Genomic DNA, 24,315 nt, shown 5'->3' on the forward strand with positions numbered 1-24,315 from the left:
CGAGAGTTCTTAGAACACTTTCAACTCGACAACGAACATTACGGACTGCGCCCTCAGGAAACCCCCTACGAACATTTCAGGACAACGCGTGTGTTCTTAGAACACCCCCCCATTTTGTTTATGTGCGAACATTTCAGGACAACGCGAGAGTTTTTAGAACACTTTCAACTTGACAACGAACAATACGGACAGTGTCCTCAGAACACCCCCATTTTGTTTATTTGCGAACATTTCAGGACACCCCAAGTGTTCTTAGAACACTTTCAACTTGCCATCGAACAATACGGACGGCGTCTTCAGGACACCCCCTGCAAACATTTCAGGACACCACGAGAGTTCTTAGAACACTTTCGACTCGACAACGAACAATACACCCCCTACGAACATTTCAGGACAACGCGTGTGTTCTTAGGACAACGCATGTGTTCTTAGAACACACCCCCATTTTGTTTATTTGCAAACATTTCAGGACACCGAGACAGTTCTTAGAACACTTTCAACTTGCCATCGAACAATACGGACAGAGTCTTCAGGACAACGCCTACGAACATTTCAGGACAACAAGTGAGTTCTTAGAACACTTCAGGACAACGTGTGTGTTCTTAGAACACACCCCCATTTTGTTTATGTGCGAACATTTCAGGACAACGTGAGAGTTCTTAGAACACTTTCAACTTGACAACAAACAATACGGACAGCGTCCTTGAACACCCCCATTGTGTCTATTTGTGAACATTTCAAGACACCCTGAGTGTTCTTAGAACACTTTCAACTTGCCATCGAACAATACGGACAGCGTCTTCAGGACACCCCCTGCGAACATTTCCGGACACCGAGACAGTTCTTAGAACACTTTCAACTTGCCATCGAACAATACAGACAGCGTCTTCAGGACACCCCCTACGAACATTTCAGGACAACGCGAGAGTTCTTAGAACACATTCCACTTGCCACAGAACAATACGGACAGCGTCCCCAGAACACCCCCATTTTGTTTATTTGCGAACATTTCAGGACACCGCGAGTGTTCTTAGAGCGTCTTCAGGACACTCCCTACGAACATTTCAGGACACCGCGAGAGTTCTTAGAACACTTCAGGACAACGCGTGTGTTCTTAGAACACACCCCCATTTTGTTTATGTGCGAACATTCCAGGACAACGCCAGAGTTCTTAGAACACTTTCAACTTGACAATGAACAATATGGACAGCGTCCTCATAACACCCCCATTTTGTTTATTTGCGAACATTTCAGGACATCCCGAGTGTTCTTAGAACAATTTCAACTTGCCATCGAACAATACGGACAGCGTCTTCAGGACACCCCCTACGAACATTTCAGGACAACGCGAGAGTTCTTAGAACACTTTCAACTTGACAACGAACAATACGGACAGCGTCATCAGAACACCCCCATTTTGTTTATTTGTGAACATTTCAAGACACCCCGAATGTTCTTAGAACACTTTCAACTCGACAACGAACAATACGCACAGCGTCCTCAGGACACCCCCTACAACATTTCAGGACAACGTGTGTGTTCTTAGAACACACCCCCATTTTGTTTACTTGCAAACATTTCAGGACACCGAGACAGTTCTTAGAACACTTTCAACTCGACAATGAACAATACGGACTGCGTCCTCAGGACACCCCCTACGAACATTTCAGGACAACGCGTGTGTTCTTAGAACACCCCCCCATTTTGTTTATGAGCGAACATTTCAGGACAACACGAGAGTTCTTAGAACACTTTCAACTTGACAACTAACAATACGGACAGTGTCCTCAGAACACCCCCATTTTGTTTATTTGCGAACATTTCAGGACACCCCGAGTGTTCTTAGAACACTTTCAACTTGCCATCGAACAATACAGACAGCGTCTTCAGGACACCCCCTGCAAACATTTCAGGACACCACAAGAGTTCTTAGAACACTTTCAACTGAACAACGAACAATACGAACAGCGTCCTCAGGACACCCCCTACGAACATTTCAGGACAACGCATGTGTTCTTAGAACACACCCCCATTTTTTTTATTTGCAAACATTTCAGGACACCGAGACAGTTCTTAGAACACTTTCAACTTGCCATCGAAGAATACGGACAGGACAACCCCTACGAACATTTCAGGACAACAAGTGAGTTCTTAGAACACACCCCCATTTTGTTTATTTACAAACATTTCAGGACACCGAGACAGTTCTTAGAACACTTTCAACTTGCCATCGAACAATACAGACAGCGTCTTCAGGACACCCCCTGCGAACATTTGAGGACACGCAAGAGTTCTTCGAACACTTCAGGACAACGCGTGTGTTCTTAGAACACACTCCCATTTTGTTTATGTGCGAACATTTAAGGACAACGTGAGAATTTTTAGAACACTTTCAACTTGACAACGAACAATACGGACAGCGTCCTTGAACACCCCCATTTTGTCTATTTGTGAACATTTCAGGACACTCTGAGTGCTCTTAGAATACTTTCAACTTGCCATCGAACAATACGGACAGCGTCTTCAGGGCACCCCCTACGAACATTTCAGGACAACGGGAGAACACATTCCACTTGCCACAGAACAATACGGACAGCGTCCCCAGAACACCCCCATTTTGTTTATTTGCGAACAATTCAGGACACCGTGAGTGTTCTTAGAGCGTCTTCAGGACACTCCCTACGAATATTTCAGGACACCGCGAGAGTTCTTAGAACACTTCAGGACAACGCTTGTGTTCTTAGAACACACCCCCATTTTGTTTATGTGCGAACATTCCAGGACAACGCCAGAGTTCTTAGAACACTTTCAATTTGACAATGAACAATATGGACAGCGTCCTCATAACACCCCCATTTTGTTTATTTGCGAACATTTCAGGACACCCCGAGTGTTCTTAGAACAATTTCAATTTGCCATCGAACAATACGGACAGCCTCTTCAGGGCACCCCTGCGAACATTTCAGGACACTGAGACAGTTCTTAGAACACTTTCAACTTGCCATCGAACAATACGGACAGCATCTTAAGGACACCCCCTGCGAACATTTCAGGACACCACAAGAGTTCTTAGAACACTTTCAACTCGACAACGAACAATATGGACAGCGTCCTCAGGACACCCCCTACGAACATTTCAGGACAACGTGTGTGTTCTTAGAACACACCCCCATTTTGTTTATTTGCAAAGATTTCAGGACACCGAGACAGTTCTTAGAACACTTTCAACTTGCCATCGAACAATACGGACAGCGTCTTCAGGACAACCCCTACGAACATTTCAGGACAACAAGCGAGTTCTTAGAACACACCCCCATTTTGTTTATTTACGTACATTTCAGGACACCGAGACAGTTCTTAGAACACTTTCAACTTGCCATCGAACAATACAGACAGCGTCTTCAGGACACCCCCTGCGAACATTTGAGGACAAGCGAGAGTTCTTAGAACACTTCAGGACAACGCGTGTGTTCTTAGAACACACCCCCATTTTGTTTATGTGCGAACATTTCAGGACAACGTGAGAGTTCTTAGAACACTTTCAACTTGACAACAAACAATACGGACAACGTCCTTGAACACCCCCATTTTGTCTATTTGTGAACATTTCAGGACACCCTGAGTGTTCTTAGAACACTTTCAACTTGCCATTGAACAATACGGACAGCGTCTTCAGGACACCCCCTGCGAACATTTCCGGACACTGAGACAGTTCTTAGAACACTTTCAACTTGCCATCAAACAATACGGACAGCGTCTTCAGGACACCCCCTACAAACATTTCAGGACACCGCGAGAGTTCTTAGAACACATTCCACTTGCCACAGAACAATACGGACAGCGTCCCCAGAAAACCCCCATTTTGTTTATTTGCAAACATTTCAGGACACCGCGAGTGTTCTTAGAGCGTCTTCAGGACACTCCCTACGAATATTTTGGGACACCGCAAGAGTTCTTAGAACACTTCAGGACAACGCGTGTGTTCTTAGAACACACCCCCATTTTGTTTATGTGCGAACATTTCAGGACAATGTGAGAGTTCTTAGAACACTTTCAACTTGACAACGAACAATACGGACAGCGTCCTTGAACACCCCCATTTTGTCTATTTGTGAACATTTCAGGACACCCTGAGTGTTCTTAGAACACTTTCAACTTGCCATCGAACAATACGGACAGCGTCTTCAGGACACCCCCTGCGAACATTTCTGGACACCGAGACAGTTCTTAGAACACTTTCAACTTGCCATCAAACAATACGGACAGCGTCTTCAGGACACCCCCTACGAACATTTCAGGACAACGCGAGAGTTCTTAGAACACATTCCACTTGCCACAGAATAATACGGACAGCGTCCCCAGAACACCCCCATTTTGTTTATTTGCAAACATTTCAGGACACCGCGAGTGTTCTTAGAGCGTCTTCAGGACACTCCCTACGAATATTTTAGGACACCGCGAGAGTTCTTAGAACACTTCAGGACAACGCGTGTGTTCTTAGAACACACCCCCATTTTGTTTATGTGCGAACATTACAGGACAACGCCAGGGTTCTTAGAACACTTTCAACTTGACAATGAACAATATGGACAGCGTCCTCATAACACCCCCATTTTGTTTATTTGCGAACATTTCAGGACACCCCGAGTGTTCTTAGAACAATTTCAACTTGCCATCGAACAATATGGACAGCGTCTTCAGGACACTCCTGCGAACATTTCAGGACACTGAGACAGTTCTTAGAACACTTTCAACTTGCCATCGAACAATACGGACAGTGTCTTCAGGACACCCCCTACGAACATTTCAGGACAACGCGAGAGTTCTCAGAACACTTTCAACTTGACAACGAACAATACGGACAGCGTCATCAAACACCCCAATTTTGTTTATTTGTGAACATTTCAGGACACCCCGAATGTTCTTAGAACACTTTCAACTTGCCATCAAACAATACGGACAGCGTCTTCAGGACACCCCCTGCGAACATTTCAGGACACCACAAGAGTTCTTAGAACACTTTCAACTCGACAACGAACAATATGGACAGCGTCCTCAGGACACCCCCTACGAACATTTCAGGACAACGTGTTTGTTCTTAGAACACACCCCCATTTTGTTTATTTGCAAACATTTCAGGACACCGAGACAGTTCTTAGAACACTTTCAACTTGCCATCGAACAACACGGACAGCGTCTTCAGGACAACCCCTATGAACATTTCAGGACAACAAGTGAGTTCTTAGAACACACCCCCATTTTGTTTATTTACAAACATTTCAGGACACCGAGACAGTTCTTAGAACACGTTCAACTTGCCATCGAACAATACAGACAGCGTCTTCAGGAACACACCCTGCGAACATTTCAGGACACGTGAGAGTTTATTAGAACACTTCAGGACAACGCGTGTGTTCTTAGAACACACCCCCATTTTGTTTATGTGCGAACATTTCAGGACAACGTGAGAGTTCTTAGAACACTTTCAACTTGACAACGAACAATACGGACAGCGTCCTCAAAACACCCCCATGTTGTTTATTTGTGAACATTTCAGGACACCCTGAGTGTTCTTAGAACACTTTCAACTTGCCATCGAACAATACAGACAGCGTCTTCAGGACACCCCCTGCGAACATTTCCGGACACCGATACAGTTCTTAGAACACTTCAACTTGCCATCGAACAATACGGACAGCGTCTTCAGGACACCCCCTACGAACATTTCAGGACAACGCGAGAGTTCTTAGGACACTTTCAACTTAACAACAATCAATACGGACAGCGTCATCAGAACACCCCCATTTTGTTTATTTGCTAACATTTCAGGACACCCCGAGTGTTCTTAGAACACATTCCACTTGCCACAGAACAATATGGACAGCGTCCCCAGAACACCCCCATTTTGTTTATTTGCGAACATTTCAGGACACCGCAAGTGTTCTTAGAACATCTTCAGGACACTCCCTACGAACATTTCAGGACACCGCAAGAGTTCTTAAAACACATTCAACATGCCACAGAACAATACGGACAGCGTCCCCAGAACACCCCCATTTTGTTTATTTGCGAACATTTCAGGACACCACGAGTGTTCTTAGAACACATTCCACTTGCCACAGAACAATACGGACAGCGTCCCCAGAACACCCCCATTTTGTTTATTTGCGAACATTTCAGGACACCGCGAGTGTTCTTAGAACATCTTCAGGACACTCCCTACGAACATTTCAGGACACCGCGAGAGTTCTTAGAACACTTCAGGACAACGCGTGTGTTCTTAGAACACACCCCCATTTTGTTTATGTGCGAACATTTCAGGACAACGCGAGAGTTCTTAGAACACTTTCAACTTGACAACGAACAATACGGACAGCGTCTTCATAACACCCCCATTTTGTTTATTTGCGAACATTTCAGGACACCCCGAGTGTTCTTAGAACAATTTCAACTTGCCATCGAACAATACGGACAGCGTCTTTGGGGCACCCCTGCGAACATTTCAGGACACCGAGACAGTTCTTAGAACACTTTCAACTTGCCATCGAACAATACGGACAGCGTCTTCAGGAGACCCCCTACGAACATTTCAGGACAACGCGAGAGTTCTTAGAACACTTTCAACTTGACAACAAACAATACGGACAGCGTCATCAGAACACCCCCATTTTGTTTATTTGTGAACATTTCAGGACACCCTGAGTGTTCTTAGAACACATTCAACTTGCCACAGAACAATACAGACAGCGTCCCCAGAACACCCTCATTTTGTTTATTTGCGAACATTTCAGGACACCGCAAGTGTTCTTAGAACAGTTTCAGCTTGCTTGCGAACAAAACGGACACATATTGAGTCCTCAGAACACCCCCATTCAGTTTATTTAGAACATTTCAGAACCCCCGTGATGTCCGCAGACAAATCGAACACAAAAAGAACGTCTACCACATAAAAAAATACGACATTTAACCTATCTCATACCCTTCCATCCTCCCCAAACACTTCTACACACCAACACACTCTACTAAATACACATTTTGAACAAACTTTCACCGCGCTGTCCGCAGACGTCCGCGAATCCAAGATGGCGGACGCTACTGAAAATCTGACACGCTTCACGCTTAACACCGTCCAATCAGCGAACACGTCACATGTCCGCGGACATCACGCAAGCCGATTGGCCAATCAGGACATGGTCCGTGGAGCGAACAGGGAAGTGTGTCCGCGGACTGAACACAGATATCAGTAATTTTTTTTAACCTACTTTTTGGTCATTTTAAAAAAAAACTACTGGACGGATTTTCACCAATAAAAATAAAAAAGCACGCTTTTGGGACCAAGCCGCAACTCCTGGTCCAAATTTGGTGAAAATCCGTCCAGCGGTTTGGGCTGTAGGCGCGATCAAAATTTTTTTCCCATTCAGTCTATGGGAAAAAAAAAGTTTTGGGACCCCCCTATAACTTTGCCCCCCCTGGACAAATCCTCACCAAACTTTGCAAAATAAATTCAGAGTGGGCCATATACTTTTTTGCAAAGTTTGGTAAGGATTCGTCCAGGGGGAGCGAAGTTATAAGCCGCCCAAAAAGTGCTCTTCCTATGGAAACAGCAACTTAACCATAACTACATGGCCACTACCGTGGCCATGTAATATATTTATATATACATATATATATGCGTGGTCAATTGTGAAAAGGTCAATTGTGACCCTTTAAATTTGGTCAATTGGTCATTCGAACAATTGTAAACGAAAACAATTTGGGTAATACCGTACTCAGGCAGTACACTGAAGGCTTCCGCGATGACAGTATGTAGCTACCAGATTATCTTCTTGTTGGCAGGATCTTGGATAACGTCTGAGACACTGGTGACTCTCCCTACTAGTGATGGATATGATACCAATACTAACTGGAAATAGGTGAGCACGTCCCTTGTGATGTTTCTGCTGGGGGACACCATAAGTGCTGCCAAATAAAGTCTTCATATTTGATGATTCAGGATACTGTGTTTAGCTCTTAAAGTAAAAGTCCTTGATCACAGTCTATTAGAGTCTTGTTTCTCAACAACACTTAAGTGTGGTTTGATTTACAAGTTCGTGTCAACAAACGTGTTGTGGCTTAAATGCGCAATTTTCTTCTTCACCCTGCAACTAGGATGCACAGTGTCCGTGTATGTCCTTATCCCCTTTTGCTTAGAGGAAATGTCCAGTTTAAGCCACAACTTGCACAAGGGTTCTTTCTGTCTCGGCTTTGCTGCTCATGCGTCCTTATTCCTCGTCATGGATCTCGTCTGCACGTGCTGTGGTTCTTCCCCGTTGTCTGTGGTTTCTTCGCGGTGGGGTGCAGCTAGAGGGCTTTCTCAGATGTAGGGCTTAATGTCATTGAGAAAAATCCATGCTCTTCTGCCCTGCAGTTTCACAGCTGAAGGAGTGCAATCCTCCATGATGAAAGGACCATTGAATCTCGGTTCGTCCCACTTTTTCATCGTATGGTTCTTTACAAGTACAGCATCTCCCGGGAAAATGAGTGGAACACGTAGATCTTGAACTGCATCTGTTTCAGTGTCTCCTGCTGTGTTTTGTGCTTTGCTGCACTCTTTTCATCATTGCTGCAGTTGGGCTGAAATTACAGTAAGGCTGAATGTCATGCAGTTCAGATATTTGTTCATTTCGGTTCCCAGGACCTCTTGGGTTGACATGGCATCACATCTAGCTCTGTCTCGAGAGGTTAGGGGAGTATTCATTCTCCTTCCTGTGACTATCTCATGAGGTGTAAGATGATGGTCGGAGCCTGGTTGGTTCCGAAGAGCATACAATGCCAGTGGAAGGCAGTGCAACCATCCCCCCTTTAGAGTAAGCTTCAACTTGGCTATCCTTTCCTTTAACAAGCCGTTGAGCCTCTCACAAACACCATTACCTTCCGGATGATATGCCGACTAGAACCTGTGCTTTATACCGAGCAACAAGCTAATCTGTTCAAAGCCTGTATTTAAAAAATGAGCCCCATTGTCTGATCACATCACTTCACACACCCCCCATCTAGGGAACACTTCCCTCACTAGGAATTTGGCCACACAGGTAGAGTCTGGGTGTGTACATGGACCTCCTTCTATCCATCTAAAGAATGGACACACCACTACAATTAAGTATATGTACCCGTTAAACACTTGAATCATGTTGACATAGTCGATATGTAAGTGCTGAAAAAGCCCATTTGGCTGGGGGATGACTCCTCTCACTACTTTTAATGTGTGCCCAGCGGTGAATTGCTGGCATTTATGCAGTTCACCATAAGGAATGCAACATGCTCTGCTAAATTCGGTATAAACCAGTCTTCCACGAGCGTTGCTGCTAGATTTTCTTTTGACATGTGTAATGGATAATGCAATTGCTCCAATGCTATTTTCAGTAGAGCTACAGCCATTACGGTTTACCGGTGCTGATTTGCCTCCACAATCCATCAGAGGGGTTTAAAGAACACCCTCAATGTTTCCATAGGTTCTTCTCATCCTGTGGTGCCTCCCCTTGAAGTTCCATTAGTTGTGTCTGCCCCAGATTACTGTAGGCTTCGGGTGTGGTACGTGCCACCATCATTCTCTCATGGGTACATGCCACTTCCACTTCCATGATCGTCTCACATTTGGAGGCCATACGCTTGGCTTCCGTGTCTGCTGCGTGGTTTCTGCATGACACGAAATCTATCCCTTTCATGTGTGCAGCGCATTTCACGACCGCTATGCCCACTGGGAGCTGTAGTGCCTTAATCAGCCTGTCCAATAAGGCTGAATGCTGCACTGGCATGCCGTCTGCTCAGAGGTAGCCCCTCCTTTTCCAGCATGCTAATAGGCGGAGTCACTGCACACTGTAATTTCCTGGTCTGCGTGATTCTCAATGGCGAATATCAACGCCAATAATTCTGCAGCATGCGCTGAATAATGAGATGGTATTCGTGCACTGACGAGTACTCGAAATTCTCTGTTTGTTATGTGTTTCATTACGGCAACGCCTGTATATCTTTGTCCGTCTACTTGGTCGATTCCCGAAGATCCGTCAATAAAAACGATCTCTCCTCTTGCCAGGGCATTGTCTTTTACCCTGGGGATTTCATCATAGAATTCTTCATAGTTTGCACAGTCATGTATCGGCTTTACTTCAGTGAATGGCTCAGCTATGAATGTAGCTGGGTTCATTGTTTTACATGAAACTATTTTGATCGATGGATTAGATATAATCACTTCATAGGCAGAAGCTCTTTGAGATGTTAACGTATCATTTGGTTTCTCTAAAATGGCAAATAATGAGTGTTCAACGTATAACGTCATAGAACATCCCATCACAATGGTTGTCGCCTTCTCTAGGGCGAACGGTGCAGCAGCTAAGCTTTGTTTGCATGGGAAGTGGCCTCTCATTACTGGGTCCATGTTCCCACTGTAATATGCCAGGGGTTTGTACCCCAATGCGGTTCTTTGAGGGGGCACTGCCGTCATAACTCTGCCATCTGTGTGTGAGAACAAGTAGAATTCCTCTGCATAATTAGGAATCCCAAGAACTGGAGCCGTACAAATCGCTCTCTTGAGCAATGCAAGCCCCTTTTCCCTTGCTTCAGTCCATTCAATCTTTTCCTTGGTCACCTGGGCCTTCTTCAGGGTCTGGAGCAAGGGTTTGGTATACGAACTGTAATCGAATACCCATGCTCTGACATAGTTGCAAAGGCCTAGAAAGCTCTGCATTTGTTCTATCGCGAGTGGCTTAGCCATGTGCATGATGGCTTCTGCCCTTTCTGGGGTCACCTTTTTACCTTCATGTGAAATTAGCTGGCCTATGTACAGCACCTCCTGTTGACAGTATTGTAGTTTTTCCTTTTCAACCTTATATCCCTTCTCAGCTAGTATAGTCAGTAGCTGAACAGAATAGCACTTGCATTGTTCTTCTGTGACGCTGCAGATCAAGATGTCGTCCACGTACTGCAAGATGTCACTTTCTAGCGCAATATTGGTTAGGTCCATCTGTAGGACTCTGTTGAAAATGGACGGGGTCTCACAGTACCCCTGTGGCAACCTTGTGCCTTTCAGACGCATTTGTCTGAATGTAAAAGACGTCAGATCTTGAGAATCTCGGTACAACGGGATTGAGAAAAAGGCATTTTTCAAGTCAATTACCGTGAAATATTTTGCCTTGATGGGTATGTTACATAGGATTGTGGATGGATTAGGGACTAGAGGGAACTCGGCTTCAACAATATCATTTAATGCTCTTGAATCTTGGATTAGCCATCAAGACCCTTTTTTGATTTCTTGACATGATAAATCACTGTATTACAAGGTGACTCTGACGTTACTAAGATGCCCTGGTCCATCATGGCGGATATTGTCTTCGCAATTCCTTCATCCGCCTCCCTGGACATGGGATATTGTCGGGCTCTTGGTAAAATTGCTCCTGGTTCAGTTTAATTTTCACTTCTCCCACCCCCTTCAGGAGGCCTACGTCATATGGTCCTGTAGTCACTACTGAGACAGGCACCTGGGCCATGTCATCATCAAAGTATTCTGGACGTATCAGTGACAACATCATTCTCTGAGGCACTTCTCTTTTGATCATTTTTACCCAAAATATGAGACTCACTTCCACCCTTGTCTCTTCTGAGTCTGGTTGTTCTTCAAACAGATCGTCATTGGTGACGTCAGTCACTCGATACCCTTCTTCAATGGTGATAATTGCACACCATTGTCTGCCTTCATCATCGTAGCCTTCAACCAATACTACTTTCCCTCGCACTGCTGCAGTATGTATCATCAAGGGAAATACTTGTCCCTCCTGTTCATGCATAGGTATTCTTGGTCTGAATAGAAACTCATCAGGGGTTCTCATGTTTCTATCTGCGAGGCCTGGTAATCCTGCCATAAGCACACGCATGCCGCATGCTAAAACTTCTGGCTCTAATGGTACAGTTCTCATGGCTATGGGCCTCATCATCTGCCCTACCACCGAACTCTCCGGCGCTAATAGCACCGGATCATGATTTTATGCGGTAATGTTAATCCCCATTCCCCATTGAGCCCATTCGGGAATGCCCCATTCCCCATTGGGCTCAATGGGGAAATTTCACGCTAATACCGCTGGTGGAGAAATCTGCCGGCGGTATGAGCGTGAATTTTCAGCAGATTTCCCCCCAGCTCAGAGCTGGGGTGAAATCCACTGAAGTCCTGATTTGGCGGACCCTTAAATCCGGCGGTAATAGCGCTACTGCCGGATTTAAGGGTTACCGCCAAATTCGTGATGATGCCCTATGTGTCCTGAGTATGCCCTGATCATTTTGCACATGTTTGAATAATGCATTCCTGGAGTGGAGCATACTATGCCCTCCTCCGTGAACGAGATCGTCATGTTCAATTTTGTCATTAGGTCTCGACCCAAAATGTTTACTGGAGTGTGCCGTGAATATAATAAGGGTACATTCATTTCGCACACTCCTACGGAGACTGGGAGTGCATCTGTAAAGGGAACTCGACTGTGAGCTCCTGTAAAACTCTGAGTATCTATGGCCTTGCCGGACAAGGAAAACTTGCCTTCTCATATGCACGAGCGTGTTGCACCCGTGTCAACTAAGAAGGAATATTCTTTACCCACTATGACGACATTCACCCTTGGTTCACTATTAGGGTCTGGTGTCAATGATAGGCTAGAGCACATCAGGGTTCCCAGTGAGCAGTCCTAGTTCATATATAAGTTTGGTCCACTGTACACTTGTGGATTCTCTCCATTCCCAGGGTTGCCTCCCCTTCCGGAGTTTGTTCCCTGAGAGATTTGCGGTGGTGCCTGTTGAAATTGCCCTTATGGCAAATTCCCATGTTCAGGGGTTGAACCCCTTGTTGCGCACCCTGCTGCACGCCTGGTGCTTGCTGCTGCACTCTGTGATTCTGTGGACCGCCCTGTTGTGAGATTGCAGGTGGATTCACCGTGCCTGCTCCCAGTCCTTGTCCCAGTTCTTGTCCATTTTGCCACGCGCCTTGATTTCTGCACGTCCGCGCTAAGTGGCCCGTCATTCCGCACAGCCAACATACTGGTGGTGGTCAGATTATATGGCTGCCCATTTGCACGTTTTGAAAGCCTCCTTGATTGCCTTGGAACCCTCCTTGATTACTCTGCCATCCTCTTCCTCTAAATCCTCTTCCCCTTGGGTTCTGCCCTACATTACGTGGTTATTCTGCTGTGGGTTAGCCACCTGTTGTAAATTGTGTTCAGCTGGGCTAGTTAGCATGGCTCCTTCAAGAGCATACTTTGCTAATTTCTTTTGCACCCGCTTCGCTTCCTCACCCTTTCGTGTTGCCTCCTTTTTCCGATTCTTTTCTTGAAACAATTTACAGTAATGTGTGATAGTTAACTGTATTTGTGCCCAAGGTTTAGCCTCTACCCCAACCAATTTCTTGAGCTGTTTCTGCACTGGTTCTGGCAACCCTTGGCACAATATGTGGTAAAATACTGGTATAGATGTCGTCCAAGATTCATGCGCTTCGAGCACCCACGCGTCTTGGAAATCCTGGATATAAATCAACAGATCTTCTGAATCCTTCATTTTTAGAGTCATTATAGCTCTCGTATCGGAAGTGGCTCTGTGGCTCTGCAATTATTAAATGGCGCTCCGTCGTGTGCAGTGTAATTATGGTTACAACAGGGTTCCCTGCCCGTGTCCACACATTGTCTGCTCTCTCACCGAGTTTGGCGATCAGGAGATCTTTAATGTGACCCATAGCTAACGTGACAACCCTGGTCATCTTTTCTAACTCATGTATCCACTTCCCAGCTCCCGATGTCAGCATTGGAAGCTTGTTTTTAAGGTTCTCTCGATCCATGTGTGGCCATGGAATATATTGCGGTCTTGCTCCCCCCTTTTCTAATAATGGAAATTGGAATGCACAGCCTTCTTTCTCTTCCCCCATAGCTCTCCTGTCTAGCGCTGGGGTAATATTCCTGCTTCGCTGTCTGCCTGGCAATGTCCTCAACCTGTCTGCATAGGCGGGTGCCGACACCTACCCTCTGACCATGGGGTGTTCCTTCATGCTTGTCAGACTGCGTGGCAGACTCTGATGTCCTTGGTGCGGGCTCACTAGCGTCTGACCATCATACCCCTTTGTCCCTTGGGAGCCGCTTTTGGCACTGTTTCCCATCTTTATTTGTGTCACACTCCGTTTCCTCTCCGGAGTCGGACGCTGATAGTTCCCAATTCATGCAACTCCTTGTGTCATCAGCGATTTCTAGTCTGTCCAGGGACAGTCTCCTGCTCCCACTACTTCGAGTGACATCCTCAGTGTCATACAGCTGAGTGCTTTCCAAGCGTTCGTCTTCCCTTTCCCTTTGGGACATTTGTTCTAGCCCCATATCATCATATATTTTATCGATCGTCATCTTCCATATTTGTCCCAATCGTGCCTGGTACCGAGTCATATTCAGGAAAGAATTCTACAATGTCTTCCCATTCTACAACAGGATCGGGTTTTTTAGCTTCCCGCTCCAGATATTCGAGATCGCGTGCCCTCTGTCTATGCTTCCGTTCAATATCATCATCAAATTCTTTGTGCTTCCTCGCCTGTTCTCTGACCTTATCTACTTCCCTTCACCCTTCATTTCTACGTTAATCTGCTCTTCAAGCTTCCTCATCTTTTCGTCTCCTTATGCTTTTTTCATGTACCCTTTGCTCTTCTTCCAACTTTAGCTGTTTCTCGCTGTACTGGTCATAGGCTGCTTTCTGTTTGCGATCGAGCTGTTTTTCTTGCTCCTCGCGTTATAGCTGTTCTCGCCTCAGCCTATCTTTCCTTCTTATCCTTTCATCTCTTAACTCCTTTACCTTCTCCTTCTCCCTTCTCTGTGCCTCATCTGACTTCTCTGTAGGTCTCACATCATCACTTCCTTTTCCATCGAGTTTCAGCAATATCTGTCCTCTCATCCATTCGTCTTTTGGGAATGCTACCTCATCAGTTCTGTCTTCACTTTCTTTCCATTTCTTTCCCTCTCTCTTTTTATCGAGAGATGCACTTGTCTGTACCTGATCCTTCCTCTCATCATCGTGTCTCTCCTTGTCCCTCGGGACTGCAGAGGTAAGATTCGTATCCTGATCCTTCCCTTTATTTTCGTCACTACTGTACGTAGGTGACTCACATGCAGGGTTTCTATACCCCGTGGCTGCCTTAAGCTCTCTTAATGGATAGAGTCCTTCAGGCTTACTTCCCTCAGTTTTTGTTTCAGACGGGGCAGGTGATGCTGTAGGCATCTCACTCCCTCCGTGAATACGTTTAATATCCAAACAGCAGGTGGCTCTTCTTCCTTCGACTGTCGAACATTTTCCAAAGTTCTAGAACAGCAAGTCGTTTCTCTAGTTTTTTTCCTGTATATGTGGCATGCAATTAAGCCGTCATATGCTGTAAGACGGCTTTAGAAAAAGACCCATTTTGTGGCCACGGCATAAACATCTTGTGGGCAGTACCCTTAACCCACTCAGTGGTGCATTTCTTAAGCTTGGGTGCATGTTTCGGCAGTTGTTTACATAGGTGTGCTAATGGAGTAATGTCTTCCATGTTTAAATCTGTTTCTAACAATACTTTCATGGAAATTCAACACTCCCAACAATATGAGCGAGCACCAAATACCGCAATCTCCAATCCAATCTTTTCCCGCCAAAACTTTTGTATCACCAATTTCCTCAAGAACATCAATCCATGTGCGATTCCCTCTCAAGAATACGATCACGTAACAAACCCTACTTAATTTCAAACAACAAGGAAACAAATTTCCTTACATGTGACATACGACAGAACACATACAACAGACATTTGACAGACTAGACAGACACCAGCTGGACACAAATATCTCTGCCTCTAATTTGTACCCCGACATGGAGTATAAACAAACCCCTTTTACAACATCTTTAAATGTGGTATTAGCCTAGTCATCCCCTATTATGTGTGCTCTGATTTCACATTTCTTCTGACCGCTATATTAAAGAACAGGAAATAAGGCATATCCTCTCTCTTTATCTCAGGTGTCCGCCCTGGTATCCTCTCTCTTCTCGGGTGTCTACCCCGGTATTCTCTCTTTTTATTCCATTATACTTGAGTCATTATCCCCTTATATATATACAGTCTTCTCTACTTCTGACTATTTTGTTTTCTCCACCTCCCTCTGTTACCTTTTCCCTGCCTTGTTCTAATGCCTATGACCTTTGCCAAAGCATTCCATTTTTTGTTTCACTCACCACTCGCATCGTTCGTCTCTGGATCCTCGGGATCACCGCCTCTGTTACCGCCTTCTTTAGTCTTTCGCCTGTTCCGCTGCTCGTATGAATGGAAGGGTTTATGTTAATAAAACAGGTCCCTTCAGACCCACTGCAGTTTTTGGATAGATTTAAACTATCATTGTCCACGAGAAGCTTCACAGTCTACTTGGCCAAATAGCGAAGGACTCGTGATATTGCCGAAGACCTAAAGTTACTTCTTGTCGACGGTCAATAGGTGTCTCATTTTAATCAATAATCAATAATTGATGTTCAATAAACCATCCTCTCCGCTACAAAGTGTGCAGGAGGGTGGAGCGACCTCTGACGGGCCCAAGGGATCAGAGCTCACCCTCGAGTACCTTAAGACTAGATAGCTGCACCTTGAGGTGGATGGGGTGCGGGATTCTCTTACTCCAACACCAATCAATAAGGGCAAATCAATGGTTTGGCAAAGGAAGTCTGTTTAATGATAAGTACAAAACGGGAAACAACAGGAAATCTTCAGTGATGCGATCGCCCATCTCGCTTCAACTTCCAAATTCTTCATTCAGACCGCAATAGTGATAGTAAATTCTCATCATCATTGACTTGTAACACTCAAAAGTTTGCCATGCAATTCTATTGGTTAAAAAGAAAACTTAAGTATAGGTGCTATATCTGTATATGGTAAAAGAGTGTGAGGATTGGATAACTCTTATCGGGTGGGCGTCTATGCCCATCCTTCTACATCACTTGTGCTAGACGACTCATTGGTTCTACTAACTATAGGACCATAGATTATTTGGTCCATTGTGATTGTGTCAGTTACACCCCAGGCATAAATCTCCACTTTAATTAGCAACATGCAGAATGTTCACCCAGATGCGGTGTGCCCCACGATTCACCGTGCCTCCCTTCCATCAATCAGTACTTTAGGGCAATGTGTCAATTAGTTGGCTGAGGTTGGCCTCAAAACTGTAGCTTCTGATCGGGAAAAGTTATGGCATCCTCTGGTTTTGGGTGACATCAGACGTTGGTACCCCTTCGCACTTGGCTGGTAACGTGTTAGTACACAGTGAATCTGCTTCATTTTCCCTCTATTTGTGTATTTGATTCTCCCTTCGGCCTTTGCCACCTGCCTGGGCCTCCTTATCTCGACCTTCATGGGGCAGGCTGCTATGCTCTGAAGTTTCGATTCTTCGAAGTTGCCGCTCCCCTCCCTTCCTTAGGTTGACCTCGAATTCCCAGGCATGAGCTGCTTCTTGCTCAGTTTCGATTCTGATCTTTCATCTGGCTTTGTGCTGGTATATGAATCCTGGCCTGTTTGACCCCTACCATTCTGGGTTTAATTCTACTTTTGTAAAGTGGATTTGCACTTGTATAATGTGCTTCTTTGATATATAGTTGGCGCTTGCCACTTCTATTCTTCTACTAAGCATAGCAAGCAGTACTATTTCCTTAGCTTCTTGCGTTCTTGCCTTCCAAGCCTATTTACAGGCGTTAACTAGTTGCATATTTTCATCCTACTTCATGGTTATGTTTCTTTATATTTCGACATCTTTCTTCTTCGAAGTCCATTACATCATTATTCTTTATATTTTGTCTTTGCGTGTCATCTTTTGATTGTCGTTTACTTTCATCTGTACGTCATACAGGCGTCTGGGCCCTTGTGTCATCACCTTTCACCTTCACTGAAGGCCCTTTGGGTTTCTTCGGGGACAGTTTGCAAGTAGTCTTCATGTCGTGTCAGCTGCTGGTATGGTTGTCTCAATGGGTACCGTGCTGCCCATGGTTGTATGGTTATTGGCACTTCAACAGGTATTGCTCTCCTGGTGGGCACTGGGCAGGGCCCTAGAGCTGCACTCTATTGGTTTATTTGTTCCTCATATGTCACATATCTCGGTGAGTATGTCCCTGTTATTTCAAAATGTGTGGCTGGAGTGCAGGCCATATCTGGGACCTCCTCTACAACCTCATACATGTATTCACTCTAGGGTGTTATAGGCTATGACATGGGTTAAGAAGGCAATTTAACCTCAGCCGAATTCCTAATCCCCTCCAAATACCTGAAATTATAATGGAAGACCCGACATGACACACCCTGAGCCTATCAGAAAGAACCCTCGCTACTTTCTCTGACCATCCATACACCCAAATGCACACGGGGAAGTCATATTATTTTATGTATCTTATCACCTTTTTATAGTGCTTCATTCTGGATTCTTCCCGCTTTTCTGCACTATAATACTAGGTGTTAATATCCAATTTTAATGAATCATCAATGCAAACTTGCTAAGTGCAGGCAGCCCCCAAGTATGAGCTGAGCACTTAACTCCTAAGCAATCCAACCATATGTTATCTGCACCTTTTCTAACACTCACGTGCCATTGGTATGGCCTTTTAGGTCTTTTGATTAGACATTGGTAGTGCAGCACAGCACAGCTCTTGATCCCGTAAACCAGCGTTCTGAAACCTGTGGTTCTCAAGAGGTCATGGACTATGACTCCTATGATCTCTGATCACTGGCTGTGCTGGTTAGGGCTGATGAGGATTGTAGTCCAAAACATCTGGAGAGCCAATGGTGGCAGACATTTGCCATGGACCAAAATCTGTGTGGGGTAGAGTGGGTCCCATAAGCAAGGACAGCTCGGTGATGGCTTGCAAAGTTCTTGGGACTGTGATGCTGCTGTCTCATTTGCTGCAACATCTGTGTGCACGTGCAGCAAGAGGAAGCATTGGCTGCGTCACCGGTATTGAGTGGCCTGTTGTTTATGGTGACCAGTGCTGGAATTGGACCTGATTTCTCCAGGTTCAGAAAACGGCAACATTGTCTCACCCAGGGAAAGAAATAGGCCATGCCCCATCCACCACAAACTGCACCTCAGTGATCAGCTGTACCCTGCTCTCCGATGATCTCCGAGCTCAGATTTGCGATGGTTTTTCTTGGCTTCACCGTTAACCTATTAAAGTGCAACTGACCTGTGATGGCTTTAGAAAAAGCAGCGAGCGGATTATTAGTGATCCTTAGGGAGAGCCGGTAGCGGATGATTAGAAACGGGTGGTTTGCAGAAAGCTGAATGCTGTGTAAAATGTGGATGGTCACAATGCATTTCCCTGCTCAATGTTTCTTTCTGTCTTCATAGTAAATTTAAACCCAGATTAGATTGTATCAGGCTAAATTAACTGTGCTTGCTGGTAATTGTAGGCTTCCATTCAGGATGTGGATAATAAAGCTACTATCAAACGCATTTGGCTCAACATGAAATTGCAACAGTTTATATATTGTCAGGTTCGTTTATTATTGGATAAATCCATGCTTCAAGACATCTTGATAAAAAACGATGTTCTTTTATTCTCTCTCTGTTTCTTACACATATCTACTATGATTACATCCACAGCCTTCCCACATCACTCCACCCTAACATGATGGACGTTTTAATCGAGCGACATCTAGTTCGGGTGAATTTGCCACTGAACCCAAATCAGGCACACACAGTTGTATGTATTGTGCCTGTTTTTTTTATTCAACGGCTAAAACTGTCATGAAACAGGTACACCATAATCTAAACAATTCAGACATATGATATTAAATAATGTAACCAACAATTTAAACATTGCATTCAACTTAAAATAATTCATACAAATAATTGAGATAAAATGAATTCCTGGAGGAATCCCACACTCCCCCAACCCTTAGCATCACAGAGGCCAGTAGCTGCAGCCTTGGCATTGTAGACTTGCTTCATTACGTCCACCAGCTAAATGCCTGAGCCGTAGGCAAAGTGGCATATGCCTCGTACTACCTGCTTCACCCTTATGGATTCTTTTGCCTTAGTACCCAGCCAGGAGGGTGAGGGGGGACTGGCAGCCTCACAGCCAATGAGGAGGTTCAGAACGGGTACTTTACCACACCGGTAAAGACCCCGTTCCAAGCATCCACATAGCAGGTGGCCACCATCTTCCGAACTCCAATTCAGAAAAGAACTCAAGACCCGCCATTTCAAGGAGTCTCTCCTCCTCAACAACTAGGCCATTACATCACCCCCACGCCAACTGACGCTATAGATGCCATCCGGCCCTCTACTCCCCACCACCCTGGACAGCGGTACCGCTCCTCTGTACCCCTCTGCATCCTACCCCCCACTGTATGACTGTTCTGTTATGCATCTTTACTGTTGTATACCTCTCTAAAGCGTCATGTTGCTTCTCGAAGCTAGGTCTGCACTCAATAAATACAATAATAATAATCTTCCTTTGCAGGGAATCAGGTAAGTGCTCTCCCTGCATCCCCTGCGACCGCATGGCCCTATCCCCCACCCTCACCACCCTTTTCCACATATTTAAGGCCTCCTACCCCATTCCCATTTACCTTGCGCTGCATTGTCCCTTGCTGATGTCAGGAAGAGTAGTGTTACCAGTGCATCTCCGACTCCCAAATGGCCACTATGGAAAGGGAGAAGGGACTTTGATCCATGGCGGTCATCTTTTTTTGTAGTTTTTTTTCGCGAGCTGAGAAACGGCAAATACTCTGTTTCTCAGCTTGGGATAAAAACACTATTAATACCTTGGTACTCAGGCTCGTAACTGCTGCCGCGTGGTCATTACCTGACCAGTAATGCTCCCCTGCTTGGGTCATATTGCCTAGATGTGTGCTTTAGCCCGGCCACAGCTAGAGAAGCTGACACCTACATAATCAAAATGATGGACTATTTCCAAAGGAATCCTGTTTACCAGTAAACCTCTAGATGCATTAGAATCCTTTCCCATCACCATGACTAATGACTTTGCAGTATTTATTTTCAATTTCCTGATTGTCATATCATTAACATACACGTCTAATAGTGACTGCAATGAATTAGGAGTCTGTGCAATGACTACTATGTCATTGACATATGCAAATAGAAGCAGTCTCCTTGTACTTATTTGCAGTACGTCGTGGGTGGCAGTTTCCAAAACATCTCTGACGTCTCGAAGAAGCAAAACTATTAGCTGCACCTCCTCAGGTTTTCTTCCTTTTCTCACTTTCCTCCAGAAGCTCACTGTCTCCAGAGCCCTGGTCCTCTCTCGGCTAGACTACTGCAACAGCCTCTTTCTAAATCAGCCTTCCTCTACACTTCGACCTTTACAACTTATCCAGAACAGGACTGTGAGATTTGTCCTTGTCCTCAAGCCAGAGATCGTATCTCGCCAACTCTGATGTCTCTTCACTGGCTGCCCGTGGCTAAAAGGATCAAGTTCAAGACCCACTGCATCATCATCAAGGCTTTCTGGGGCCTGAGACCGCTCTTTCTCCAACGCTCTCTTCCAAAACATCTTCCTTCTCGAGCTCTCCGCTCATCCACCTCACACTCTCTGACGGTCAGACGATTCTCCAAGCAGAGAGTTGGGGGCAAATCTCTCTCCTCGGCTGGGGCCTCCCTGCCTCTCTCGAACTTGAGCAGAACCACCTCCGGTTCCGGAAGCAACTCAAGACCTTCCTTTTGGCTTCCGCTTTCTCTCTTCCTCTCCCCTGCTGATGTACCTGACTGCTGCGGCACTGGTAACCTGGATACCGTCTGAACTCAGGCCCAGTTGCCCTCGAACTGCCTCTGGGCTCCTCCAGCACTTAAGGTTCTGTACCTGCAACCCTACAGTCCCTTCTCTCTGCACTTATGAGCCACCCGCTGGCTGCACTTTTTGAGTTATCTGCACTTCTCCCTTCCCCTCCCTCCGTGGCACTTCTCCCCTTCCCTCTTCCACGCACTTGCGTGATCCGAATGACACAAGGCCTAGTAAGATTGTTGTTTTGTCCTCCCTTTGTTTCCCTCTCCTTGTCTTGTCGCACCTAGAAATACTTGTGTACAGGCGTGCTATAAATGCCATATCATATTGTATCATATCATTGGAGCGCAATGATAAAGGTTTAATAAAATGTGAAATAACACACCCCAGACATAGGCTATTGTGCATCTTGAAGGGGGCAGTGCATCTTCTTCCAGCATTATAGCATACAACACATTTGGTGTCAGTATGCAGCAGTATTGGTAACTTCAACAGCCCTTGTGCAGTACACATATTCATTAGGGTCTTCCCGAGCTGTTCCCCCCGCCATGAGCGCCAAGTATCTGGTGCCCTCATTGTTTACAGTGTGTTTGTAGGTTTTATTAGCCATCCCAAGCCCTTCCTTGAACCCATGTCCGGAGCCACCCAAAATATTAAAGGTTGTCATCCATTCCACCAGGTGTACTCCCAGCACAGAGCCCAGAACCTGAGATGATCCATCCAAAACAGAAATTGGACAGTATGATGTATGCTCTGATTTGTCACCCTTTTTAAAAATCTGAACTATTACCCCTCTGTGCCAGGTTGCAGGGGTGACTTTACCATAATGCATACTGACCCGTAAGAGGTTATAAAGCAACGATGCCCATGAATCCACATTTGATCCATATAGTTCAGGTGGAACGCAATCCTGCCTAAGGACCTATTGGACTTTTGGATTGTAATGGCCTTGACAACATCAGCCTATGAAAACAAATAGCATATGGTCCTCTAATAGCCTGGACCAATCAGAGGATGGGGGTCGATAGTCTGTGCCCTGCTCTTTTGTGAAAATGGCACTATAAAGGGATACCCATTGGGCTACATTAACATTGGTATCAATCGAGTGGGACCTAAATGGGTTTATTAGTTTGAACATTGGTATCAATCGAGTGGGACCTAGATGGGTTTATTAGTTTTAACATTGGTATCAATCGAGTGGGACCTCGATAGGTTTATTATTTCGAACATTGGTATCAATCGAGTGTGGGATCAAGATGGGTTTATTACTTCGAACATTGGTATCAATTGAGTAGGACCTAGCTGGGTTTATTACTTCAAATATTGGTATCAATCGAGTGGGACCGAGATGGGTTTATTACTTTCGAACATTGGAATCAATCGAGTGGGACCTAGATGGGTTTATTACTTTGAACATCGGTATCAATCGAACGGGACCTAGATGGGTTTATTACTTCAAACATTGGTATTAATCAAGTGGGATTCGGCCACAACTGTTCCAAAAGCTTCTGGCATCCTTCTCATGTGCCGACACAGCTGCTTCCTCCCGGGCAGCATAGGCCATGTCCTTCTTCCTTAAAGATGTGACCCATTCATACTCCCCTCTATTTTCTATGATCAACACATGATCTCTAGGTTTGGCCTGAAGTGCCTCCCATGATTGCTTCCTTGCCTCCTTACCTTATACTAGCCTCTGCCATCTGTAACTCTCTGGCGCAAGACCTTTTTTGTCAGTGAGGCCTCTCTCAGATTGGAATCCTAGAGGATTCCTAAAGGATCCTTTCACAGGTAGATGACAAGTCGCCTTCACAATAGGATGTAATTTGCCTCCCTTTAGCTTCTAGATCATACTTGAGAGACAAGGGCCAGAGGTCACTATCCTCATGGGTCAGCACCTCCATGTCCAGTACCCTATCCCATTGATGGGCAGGGGTTGCAAAGACATCAATTGATGAGGTACCCAGGTGGCCTCTAAAGGCCACTCTCACTGGGGAATCTGAAGGCCCTCGTTCATTCCCTTCCCGCAGCACATATTCATATAAAAAAGGGTCAAGCTCCCCCCCCCACTGGGACAGCTATGTGGCCGTGAGGTGACAAACAGTGGGTCCCTGGCACTTCTTCCCCGAGGTCAAGGTCATCTGTAACACACCCCATCCCTATTTTAATGTTAAAATCAGTATCCTATGATCCATATGCCATTGGGCTTATGGTCTAAGACGCTGATTGCAAGATTTTCAAAAGGTCTCATTGCTAGGCCTTTGTAGGTCTCATTGCTAGGCCTTTGTAGGTCTTGTTTCCAGGCCTTTGTAGGTCTCATTGCTAGGCCTTTGCATGTCTCATTGCTAGGCCTTTGTAGGTCTCATTGCTAGGCCTTTGTGGGTCTCATTGCTAGGCCTTTTTGGGTCTCATTGCTAGGCCTTTGTCGGTCTCATTGCTAGGCCTTTGTCGGTCTCATTGCTAGGTCTTTGTTGGTCTCATTGCTAGGCCTTTGTAGGTCTCATTGCTAGGCCTTTGAATGTCTCATTGCTAGGCCTT

Source organism: Ambystoma mexicanum, chromosome 10 (assembly GCF_040938575.1).
Source record: "Ambystoma mexicanum isolate Mex_15411 chromosome 10, UKY_AmexF1_1, whole genome shotgun sequence".
Lineage (NCBI taxonomy): Eukaryota > Metazoa > Chordata > Amphibia > Caudata > Ambystomatidae > Ambystoma > Ambystoma mexicanum.